General features: G+C 40.7%; 1 long non-coding RNA gene across 2 annotated transcripts in view; it reads left to right on the top strand.

The window, feature by feature from the left end:
• Positions 1–12,615, top strand: part of LOC309689930 — an 86,182-nt gene that overhangs the window by 57,459 nt on the left and 16,108 nt on the right. The window contains exon 2 of one of the 2 annotated variants that reach the window (XR_014271560.1): positions 9,230–9,350. This is a non-coding gene — a long non-coding RNA (uncharacterized lncRNA). Of the gene's footprint in view, positions 1–9,229; positions 10,464–12,615 lie in introns of those variants that run through there. The other variant, XR_014271561.1, reaches the window with a different exon arrangement.

The following is a 12,615-nucleotide window of genomic DNA, read 5'->3' on the forward strand; positions in this document are numbered from 1 at the left end:
CAACTTGTGAGGAAGCAGTGACTAGTACTGGTCTGTAGGCCTTATTCACTTGACCCATGATCCAAAATGGCAGACAAGTTAGCGATCAGGTGTGTGGAAAACCTCAGTAGAGAGCATCTATACACCACCTTGACCTTTGCTCAGAGATCTGTATTTTATATCGGAAGTTCTCTAAATTCTTTGACTCTTTTGTGTCCTAAACCAGAAAGGCAGCAGAATTCCAGACTTTATTTCCTGAAACAAACACCAGCTTTCATAAATATACAACAAATGTAAACCACCTCATGAGAAGACGAATGCTTAAAATCACATATTTTAAACATATGGTGTTACACAATATTATATAAGAGCACAATCATAATTAAATTACTGCACATACAGATTTGCACTTTCTTTGCTAGTGCAAATTTCACACACAAATACACACACACTGCATTGGATAAGTGTTTTTTTGTTTTGTTTTTTTCAAATGTGGACCCCTGGAAAACGCTGTACTTTAGGCCACTTCTAACCAATGAACCATATTTCAATTTCACTCCTGCAGCGCAAACTGTTAGGAGTTGTCAGAGTTGTGTCAATAATGTCAGGTGCAATTTTATCAACTGAAGCACTGGATGCAGTAGTATTGTTGATCCAAGACTGTATAGCACTAAGAAAAGGGTACACTTAGTTAAATTCACATTATTGTGTGCGCTTTTTGCTAATCTTAAAAATACGTTTGTCTTAATGTGAACTCAATCACTCAGTCAGCTTCAGAGCGGCACATGCAGCAGCTGTTATTCAACCACATCTGTTAGGATGATTCAAATTGCAAATATCAGACTATCTAAGTTCAAAATCATCTAAAAAACCTGTCAGGAAATCCTCTACGGGTGTATTCGTGGTATTAAATTTGCACTACCCGAGCTGAGATGCTGTTTGCAGTTAGTGGCAGGTCAGATTAAAGTGGTACAGCTTAGAGTGAAAACAGGAGATTCAGAGATTTCTTTACCAGCATATTTTGTGCAAAGACATACCGCTGGAATATTTCCCCTTTCTGTCCACCAGAGTGCAGCAGTCTCCTCTCTCATGTCTGTACAGCACAGAGTTTGGCTGCAGGGAGCTTCAGCAGCCCCACTGAGGAGCTCTGTTATGTTATCACAGTTTGGGCTATTTATAAAAGTCCTGATTCAGCTCCACTGATGTTTCCATCAGAACAAAAAAGAGAACCTAAAGGAATAAAAGACTGCTCAAAGTTACTCAGTGTAAGCATCCCTTAAAGACTAGTTCCTGCAGACTTTTTTGAATGGATGTTCATGGAGACATCATGGAGCACTGTATGATGTCTCCATAAACAGCATATGGCTCATGTGTATTTATGTTGTCATTGTGTTTCTCTCGTGTTGCTGATGTAAAAGAGTTCCGCTTAGAAGGCGTGTGAGACACAGGATCGAGATAGTCTGACGTTGCTCAGTGCTGCTGTCTCCTGCCCCCTCCACTTTGTCTTCTCATCTGTGTCAAGCCTGTCCATCTTTCACTATAAACCAGTGCAGCTGTTAGAATCAGCGCTCTTCTTATTTCCTCCCATGTGACTCAGTCTAATGATCATATATGTTCTCCCCGCTGAGTCACAAGTTTGATTAATGCGGTAATATAATCTATATTTTCCCTATTACCAACAAGTCCAGTGAAAACACCGAACGCCAACGTGCTCATCTTACCTACAAGTCAAGTTACAAGTCTGATAAAGCTTCTGGAGCCACAGAGCTTCAATGTCTTGGAAAAAAACATTGCTCCGAGTTAAATGCTCCTTAATTACAGAGAACATACACACTGCATACACCAGCCCGCTGCTAAATCATAGCTGGCACACCATATTTGTAGCCTAAAATAACGCTTAACAAATGTAATTTCATAAAAACTAAACAAAGATTTGTGCCTTTGATGACTTCAGTCCTCTGAGGGGATGACTGGGCTTGGAGCAGGGAGCCACAGGCAGGTTGGGAAAGTTGGGAAGAGCTTAGAGTTGGACTAACATTCACTTTCACGTACCTCCCAAGTTGCAGCCGAGTATGTCCTCTGTAAAACAGCCACACACAGTAACCTAGATGCACTCTTTACTTTTCTCAGTGCACACTTGAAGCAGTAGTTAGAGCTCATCCAGCTGTTTGTGGGTCAACAGCAAAAATTAGGAGGTGAAAATATGCTCCATGATGCATTCAGTGTAAATATCATTGCTAATTACACGTTACAGCCGAAGCCCCGCAGATGGACCAGAATAATATTTGATGTTGTCAAGCTCTAAGGTGGGCCTTTTTCCAGCTTTGTCTCTTTATTCTTGGACTGTAGTGGAGCAGTTTTCAAAATAATCATTATTATCCTTCTCTTGTTATTATTATTATTATTGACATTATTATTATTATTACTGGCCTATGCTGGGACTTGATGTAGCCAATCAGATCATCTGTCTAAATCACGCTGTTTTATCTCCTCTCCCTTTAAGGTGACCTTCATCTGCTTTTAATTTTCCCATTATCAGCTTGTCAGTCATGTGTGAAGCACTTTCAGCTGCGCTAAACAAACATGTTTTGGTGGGGTCTTTTCATGCTGAAGCACTTTTATAGTTCATCACTAAATCTGACAAAAAAAAACAACGTGTAAAAATGACGTTTCAAGTACAAGTTTAGTCTGGTTTCAGTCATGGTGTAAAATAGGAATCTAATCTGCTACATCACTGCCTAAGTTTAGCTGTAGATATACAGTGTGATCGTCTGCACCATGTCTGGAAGTGTTTTGGAAACACCCTCTGCTTCCTGTCCCCTTCATTATATAAGGAAATCGCTGTGACCTCGTTTGACTGCGGCCCCTGCACACTGGCACATATACAGTTATTATTATTGCTCTTGATGGTTTCTTTTTGCATTCATGTTTTCCTATTTCTTTGCCCCCACCAAGCCCTCCTCTCCTCCTTTTCACCTCGGTTTTGCTTTGTCTTTTTTAATCTTGTATTTATATTCTTTTTAGCTGCGCAAATAAAGTAAATAGAGAGCTGAGCGGGCGCACGTGTCTGAACCAGTTACTTCGATCTAAAAGAAGAGAGGAGCTCTATTCAAGGACGGGGCTATGAATGAGTTTCCAGTTACCATGGAAAAAATGTACCTCTGTCCCATAACCAAAAATGAAGCCTGATGCAACTTAATCCAGTGACAGCGTGCCTCAATGCCAAGCAACATACCGTGTCACTTCAAAATCAGAAGTGGCCTCGATCGAAAGAGCCAATGAATGATGAATTTCCTGTAAGTACGGCACTTCTGAAAGGGCACAAATCTGGATCGCAGATAGCCAGACAGATAGACAGGAGCGACGACAACAAGACGGCCCTACTTTCATCATCCTGCTGCTTTTCAGGCTTCGTGATATTTTATCCCATGTGATTGAATTGCATGGCTAGTTTATTAAACTCTGCAGCTGTTGTTTGTGAAGGCACCTAGGAAACAGAGGTAATTGATGGACCTATTGAGTTACACTCGCCGCATATGAAACCTGCATGGCTGAGAAAGTCAAGGATACTAAAACAAGCTCAACTTTGCACCTTAGCTCACTGTCTGCAAACAGAACCTGCTGAGTTACTACGAGTTGTTATGAGATATTCGGTGTGTGTATTTGCCTGTGCGTGAGTACCGAAAGGTCACACTCTATTAATACTCAGATTCTTGAGCTTGCTGCCTCTGGTTGCTCTGCGAACAATGGGCTGAATTTTGTCAGTGCGCGAAAGATTTGACTTCCACATGCTTGGGGAAATTATGTATGTTTTTAAAGGTTAAGTTAAAAATAACACCTCGTGGGAATAAAAAAGCACTCAAAGGTCATGAAAATGGAGAAATACAGACCTCCTGTGTTGGAATTTTGGTCCCATTTTTACACCAAAGGCATATTTAATTAGTAATTTTGGAGCCCAGACCACCAAATGGAAAGTTGGTAATTCGACTGATATCATCGTCATGAGTGTAATTATGGAGCAAAAGCCTCCATACAGGAAGAAACAAGACAAAGGAAACTTTCTGGAAAAAATTCCAACGTACATTTGTGTGTCTTAAAAACCAAAAGGTTGCGTTTAAGTAACACCTGTAAAGTATAGTTCAAATCTTAAGCTCTCCAGATATTCATTCTCTAGACAACTGTGCAATAAAATCACTTTCAGCGGTAGCACAAGCTCAAATGTGAGCCTCGAACATGAGTCAAAAGTCATCAACATCACAACAATGCGTCTCTGAGCACTTAGAAGATAAGTGCTCCAGTAAAATAGGGGTCTAAATTACTGTTTTGGCTTCCTGGGCCCCCCACATTGCAACATAATAGGTGGGTTGAATGTGTCATGAAGACTGTGGCGGGGGGTTTCCCAGGGTAAAAAGTAGAAGGAAAGATGAGGAGGAGGAAGGAGGGAGGTAGGAGAGGGGGATGCTTTCTCTCTATGGTGGTAAGGGGAGAGGAGGGCCACGGAGCAGGACCAGACAGCTTTCAAGATGCTTACAGCAGAGATAGGGAAGGTTCAGACTTGCACTGGGTTTAGTTGGAGCAGAAATTACATTGAATATATAGGTTTGGGTTGAAGTTTCTATTTTACATAATAAAAAATCACTTAATCCTGAGGGCTTGTTTTAATAAAACATACTTAACTATTAAAAAAAACGTATCTCATCTGTAATTTAGGAAGTTGCTTCATTTTGGTCAATGAAAATAGATCAGGGTGTCAGCGGTTGCCTGGTTTTTCATGTGTAAAGCTCATGCTCTATTAATAATGTGGTGAAATTGCACTTTTGGTCATTCCCCCTCGAGCCGCTGCTCTTCATGTGTGTGCCCGCTGACATATCGCATCTAAAGCGGGCACAAGAGAAGAGTGGCCATGTAGAAAGAAGTGATAACACAGCTGCAAACGCCACGCACATTTCCTGCTTTAGATTTTGGGGCTCGCTCTGCTTTATGTTACAGTCATCCTGGTATTATCAGTGCAACAAAATAGTCCAATAGTGCTTCTGAGAGGCTATTTTTGCAATCCAAATTTCATTTACATTATTTAAAATTGACTACTCAAAAAGGAAGTGAGCGATTGAATGAATTTCCCCACACTGCTTTAATTCAGGATAAAGCTTCTCTCGCTGCTGTTTTACCAGCCTTATATTTGAACAGTTACAAAAACTGGATGAGTAAATTGTTACAACACAATACAAATAATAAAAAAGAAAAGATTTGACAGGATTTACAGGAGTTGTACTCTCCAGAAAACCACTTTTGCGGCCTTCTGTTGTAATCCGGAGAAAATGAGGACTCATTATGAAGCACACCAGCAAGAAAAGCATGTGTTTGTGAACTCATTACGTTGTGAGGCAACAGCCATCCCACACACCGCTATTGTTTGGTTTCAGTCGAATTCCACATTGTTTACAACCGCAGTTCAACAATTCCAAATCCCGATGTGAGGTCACGGTTTTCCTCCTCTCATCTGCAGTATCATTCTTAAAATTAAATAAATGATGACACAATGTTCCCTTTTTTTTCTTCTGCTTTTTTTTTTCAGCCCTGTCACTTTGTCTTAGATGACATCACTCACATAACAGTTTAACGCAGAATGTTCATGCTGAGCTTTACTTTGGAAATAAGTAAATAAGCAGGGGGTTGCCCACCAGCTACAGACCTCTTTATTGCATTACCTGAAGTATTTGAAATAACTAAAAGCTGCAATTTTAAACCATTAATTTATTATTTTTGTTAATATCTCTGTCACCAAAGTGCTTGCTCATAGGGGGACATATGATTGTTGGGTTTTACTCTGTATATATTATTGTAGGGTCTTACCTTACAATATAAAGCACCTTGAGATGACTGTTGTTGTGATTTGGTGCTGTATAAATAAAATTGAATTGAATTGATCATCTAAATAAACATATCTACGCTCATTGGCCACTTTGTTAGGTACATCTGTTCAGCTCCTTGTTACAAATGTCTAATCACCCAGTCACATACCGTAGCGACACAAAGCATTTAGGCATGTAGCCATCATCGAGACGACCTGCTGAAGTTCAAACGGAGCATCAGAATGAAGAAGAAAAGTGATTTAAAGGTGGTTGATATCAGACAGGGTGGTCTAAGTATATAAAAACTGCTGATCTGCTGGGATTTTCCCACTCAGCCACTCTCTCTCTAGGGTTTACAGATAATTATCAGAAGAAAAGAGAAAATGGCCAGTAAGCAACAGTTCTCTGGCTGAATATAATGGTCAGAGGAGAACGGCCAGACTGCTTTAAACTGATAACAGCTTCTTGCAACCAAGGTGTGAAGTTCCAACATGTTGAATCTTAAAGGGGATGGGCTACAGCAGTTGCTATTTCTGTCCGATAAGAACAGTGTTGGTTTCACCAACAGTGGACAAACATTTCCTCATCTGATGACTTTTCATTTCTGCTGCCGCTTTCAGTAGGCTCAGAATTTGGCGTAAACGACATGAAAGCATGTTCATCTCAAACCGGTTTCTTGAACACAACAGTGAGTTGTAATAGCTTCATTTTTAAGGGAAAAGTCAAAAAGCACTGATATCACTCAAAAATGTCAATCTAAGGAAGGGACATCATGATAATTAGTGGGAATCTGAGCACCTGTCACCACGCATGCCTAGATTAAAATTCGTATAGTTGTTGATACTGCCATTAAAATAGCCAACTACAACATACTGCATGCACCAGCATCATCAGGAAATGATGGTGTGTGGACTCTTACTCACTCCTAGGAAGTGGTTGAGCTGCAGTTGATAAAATTATGATGATAAAAGAATAATTTCTACTTATCTCAAGTTGAGAAATATCCTGCAAAAAATAAAAAAATAACGACAAAACAATTTAGAAAAACAGATTCAGAACAGAATGGCTGCTGTTTTAAAACCAGCTCTAAACCAATGAAGTGTAACGTGCACAGTGTGGTGGACTCATGACAAGAATGATTACCAGAGCCATGATTTTGTGCGATATACTATGGGGAATAACGCATGCAAGCACTGAAACAATGCAAAATGTGCATCAATTAAAGATAACAAGATTATGTAATGGTGTTAATTAAATGCACTTTACCTCATGGCCATGTGTGACAAGTTAATCTCAGTTGTTTTTATCTAAATGACAAGTTACCGACTGTCATTGGTCAGATTTTCCAACTCAACAAGTCAGGGGAGGCTTTGATGTATATGTTTACTGAAACTGATAAGTCTACATGACTGTGAGTCAGCCACCTCAGTCATGCTGTGTCTCTATTGTAATTTCTGTCTTAACCTTATTATATTTTAAAATGATAAATCATTTCCATAAAATGTATTCTCCTGTTTCTTCTGCTCTTGGCTGCTCACTTATGGGATCACCACAGCAGATCATCTGCCTCTACCTCCCCTTATCCCCATCATCCTCCTTCACTACAGCATGAATCTTCTCTGAGGTCTTCTTCTTTTCCTCCTGCCTGGCAGCTCCATATTCAACATCCTGTGCCCAATATATCCACGATCCCTCTTCTACACATGTTCAAGCCATCTCAGCTTTGCCTCTCTAACTTTGTCTTCACACTGCTCAGCCTGAGTTCTCCTTCTGATGTACTCATTTCTAATCTTGTCCATTCTGGTCACTCCCAAAGAAAATCTCCACTTCCAGGTCAGCCTCCTGCCTCTTTGTCTCCAACCCATACATCATACCAGGTCTCACTATCTATCTTATAAACGTTCCGTTTCTTGCCATCCTTCTGTCACAAATCACCCCTGGCACTTATCTACACCTACTCAACCCTGCCACACCTTCTTCCTGACCTCTCTTCTCCACTGTATATTATTTTGGATAAAGTCATTGTTAACTTCAACCGATCCTGTATGGAAATTTCATTTTTGATGACCTTTATGTCTGATTTATACCAGATGCTCTTCCTGACACAACCCACCCTGTTTACCAGGGCTTGGGACCAGCATCGTGCCAGGATTCTTGTATTTAAGCTGCTGTAAATGACCAGTTGAACTATAACCTCTTAAACATGTCTCTCATGAATAATATCAAGTCATTTTAAACCAATCAGTTTCTGGCAAAGTTAGTTTTATAAATCCATTTTTTCAATTTGGATCAGAACTATCATTGAGATTAAAGAAGTCTTTTTCAAGTGAGATCTGACCAAAAGGAGGAAGAAATTATAACGTAACAATTCTATAACGTTATTTTAACTGGCCAAAAAGGACTGGATTGAGTGGAATAATGAAGAGTCATAACGATAGTTAGGTCATTTCTTTATTTTACATATAATTTTATATATAATCCTTTCATAGCCTGTTTACTACAGGCTATTTACCAATATAAGAAAAGAAAATTGGGCATAAAAAAAACACATTTTTGACAGATCATCACTTTTTGGCATGGCAACAGCAGCAGAGGTACACTGGCTCATGCCCCCATGGCTGGGTTTTCTATATAAAATGTATTAAAAGCACTAAAAGTAAGATAGGAATGGTTCAAAACTGACAGCTGTTGCGTGTCTATTGACGATTATTGCATGACAGTGTGTGTGTACATGAATCATGAGGCAAACTAGACCAAATACAGTGCTGTGAATCAATACATGCATGAATACAATGTGTTATTTTCCGATAAAGTGTCACTCTGCTGGGGGAGGAGCCTCAAGCCACCAGATACACTCCAAACATGGCCACAGCAGCTTCACGCAGAGACAGCGTGACATATGGTGTCACCACACTGAGCCTGTTTCTTGTGTAGTGGTCAGTTTGTGGCTGTGTAGCAACACATGACACTTCAAATGTCCGACACGTGCCACAAGCGATAATGAACCTCCGCCGCTCTTCGCTCTGCAAAGCTGTGGACTCAGCAGCTCCAGATGACAGCGTATTTATCTCTTCCCACTGCAGAGCCGGCAGTGTTGTTTGATATCAATTTGATCTTTGCAGAATAACATTTTTCTTTGTTTATGTTCACTCTCCGAGCTCCTTGTCCTTTCCCGTCTTTGGCTCCACTCCAGGTGGCATATTTGCATTTGCTTATTTGCAGAGACATCAATATGGCACTTGTGTCATACCTGGAGACCCTCTCTGTAAGCTCCCTGGTGCACAGGGGTGGAAATGAGCCATGACCCCTTCTCTCGCATTTTATCTCTCTCTGGCCCTCGCCGACCCCGTTTGTCTCCCCGTCTCACACTCCTGTTTGTGTCTCTGTTTGTGATGCAGGAGGATAATTCATACTCACCAACTAAGAGCTGACTGCAGAGAATCGGAGGCCAGAACTCATTTACAGCAGAAGTACATCACAGTGAGTGGGACAGCTCGTCCAGACTAATCTACATCACAGGTATAAATATATATACGCTGTGCTGCCAAAAGTTTGCAGACACCAAAACTTTACATCCATAAGTGATCGATGAACATCTAATTCCAAAACAATGACCTGCCAACTGCTCAGATTTAGATACAGGAGATGGTTTTTGATGTTTTGCACACTTCTTTATGAACATTATGAAAGCCCACTGTATTCTAAAAGAGGATTTCATTTCATTTTCACGAAATATTGTAACCCAAACTATTACAAATGTGCACCGGTGTACAAATCTATGTGGACATAGACATGGCAACTCAAAAAAAAAACATCCTTAAAGCACTCATGAGCAGAGCCTGAGGGGGAGAAATGCATATTAAAGGCTGTAAATGAATAATTCACATGTTCAAAAAATCTGCTCATTTACTTGTTTATGGAGATATCTGAAAAGCTTGATACCACTCTCATGTCTGCACTGTAAATTTTAACTGCTGTCTAGCTTGGTTCAGCATAAAGACTGAACAGTAGAAAACATTAATGTGAATCTGTTAAAAGATAATCAAGCTACAAAACTCAATAATTATCCTGCACAAAACCACTAATCAGGAACCAAATAAATCAGTCTTAATAAGGTATTCTGTGCAGACAGGGATAAAATCCATGCCTATTCTACTAAAAAAAAGCATTTTGGTTTTTTGGCCTGAGTGAGTCAGCGAAAACAGTGAGTCAACAAATGTTTGCCTGTATAGATGGCAGAAAAGGTAAGACTGCTTTGCTGTGTGTGCAGCTGAGGAATTGTTCCTTCTGCTATTGTGGCTCTGGTGTTGATACCTCAGAATGGTGTACACTGTTCACATTGTGAGGCTTTGTTTCTTTAAACGGTGGCTAATGCCCTTCAGGACACAGCTGCAGAAGATTTCCTCATCAAGTGTTTGTGCAAGTAAGGTTTGAGGGATTGAAATGAAGAAGTAAATTTGCATTCTAATGGCAAAGTCATTCTAGGGGGGGGGGCAACCTCCTAAACCTCTCTGGTTTCCTGGTGATTGCATTTGCAGTAGTTGCAGCAGCCTACACACTGGAATCAGAGAGCAACTCGTCTGCGACACATTCATTTCCAGAAAGCTTTTCGTTCAACTGGTTGCATTCTGGTTATATTCTGTATTAAAGCAAACCTGCCTCATTTGTGGAGGAATATATGATTCTCTCGAGTTTGTTTCATCACGCTTCCCAACTTGACCACAAACTGACAGCATACTGATTCCATATTACTGCTGTTTTATCACCAAAGTTGCTTTAAAGACAGGAGCCGACTGCGAGCGGTCTCGATCTGGTCCCTGTCTTCAAAGCACCAATTTCAAAGGCAACAAGATCACTCATTTTCAATTCATTTCAATTCAAATCAATTGTATTCACATAGCGCCAAATCACAACAGCAGTTGCCTCAAGATGCTTTATATTGTAAGGTAAAGAGAAAACAGAGAAAACCTCATCAATCAGATGACCCCCTTTGAGCAGGCACTTTGACGACAGTGGGAAGGGAAAACGCCCTTTTAATAGGAAGAAACCTCCTGCACAACCAGGCTTAAGCAGGGGGGCTATCTGCAGTGACAGTTGCGGGTGAGGGGAGGAAGACACAGCGGTTCTAGTGGACGTTAGCAGTGGGAAGTTCAGCCAAGAATTCTATCATATTTCATGACTGTTTTTGCAGACTTTAGAGTCACTGAAAGGAGAAAACCTGGTCACAGTATCAAATTAATACACCAAATAAATCCTTAAGTACAGTTATTTTTAGGAGAATCAAGCTGTTCACCATTCTTTCATACTTTATGCAATCCTTTTGCCTGCCCATTAGCTCAAATCCATATTGTACATTTAGTGTAGTTTATAATAAAGTTTGCTGACCGGCAGCATTTTATTCACAAGGTCTCAGCAGAGTGCTGCTGCAGTGTCATTTAGGTGAGACGTCACCCAAGTACAACAAAGGAAACAGTTTTGATTGTAACCAGCGCAGCCGTCCTCAGGGTTGGAGTTCCTCTCTGGATTATGTCACCTTCTCCTCTGACTGGGAAGTATGCACACACTTGACTGTGCGTGTATGAATGTATGTGTGTGTGCACCTGTGTATGTGTGTGTGTACAGGAAAGGTAGGTCCTCCTCTCAGGCCCCCTTTGCCTAATACGTCCATGCAGGGCTCACTGGAGAGCGGCGTGCAGCAGCACAAAGATCAGGGCTATTCTGGTGCTGCCAGCCGGCCCAGTGCTGATAGGAAAGGATTAATGAGTCGTGGCACTCATCGTTCGTAATTAGAAACAACACTAAAAACTATTTTTGTTCTTGTTCCTATGGAGAGATCTTGACCCCCATTCCCCACTAGCCATGAGGCAGAAGCCGCCTGTAAAGTTGGAGTAAATTTAGGCTCATAACTCCTGTAGCTATGTGACACATGGTTCAATGGAAGGGAGCGCAGATAATTCACAACTCTTGCTGTGTATTCCTCTGGGTGCTCAGATGTCAAGACAGCGTCTCCCGTCAAGACTTCTTTTTCTCTTTTCTCTTGTCCAAAAATTATGATTTATTTCTTTTGTGCTTTTTAGTTCTCAATAATTATTAAACCTGCATTTTTTTTTTTTTTTTGTGGTCGCTTTGGAGTTGTAGACACAACATTTACATTTAAATACACTTTCTGGACACTTTATTAGGTACATTTTGCTAGTATCAGGTGGGACTCTTTTTGCCTTGGGGGCACAGGTGCTGGAGGTCAATACTGACACAATAACATCGCACAATTGCTGCAGATTTGCTGGCTACACATCAATGATGTGAATTTCCCATTCCACCACATCCTACAGGTTCTCTATTGAAGTGAGATCTGGTGACTTTTGAGGCCATTTCAGTGAAGTGAACTCATTAACTTCATCATTCATGGTCAAAAAAACAGTTTGAGGTGATTTCAGCTTTGTGCCATGGCGTGATATCTTGCATGAAGCAGCCATCAGAAAATGGATACACTGTGGTCATAAAGGGATGGACATGGTCAGCAACAATACTCAGGTAGGTTGTAGCACTAAGTAAAAATGTGCGCGGAAAAGATCTCCCACACTGTTACACCTCCACTACCAGCCTGAACAGTTGAGACGAGCCAGGATGGATCGATGCCTTCGTATTGTTACGTGAAGCTGGGAGCAAAAATAAAGACTAAGACCAGGATAAGGCACTATTTTTTCTTCTGTTGTTCAGTTTTTTTGAACCAATTAGAGTTGGACCAGCCCATCTGGCACCGACAACCATGCCACATTCACAG

This window comes from Aulonocara stuartgranti (genome assembly GCF_965226115.1).
Source record: "Aulonocara stuartgranti genome assembly, chromosome: 15".
Lineage (NCBI taxonomy): Eukaryota > Metazoa > Chordata > Actinopteri > Cichliformes > Cichlidae > Aulonocara > Aulonocara stuartgranti.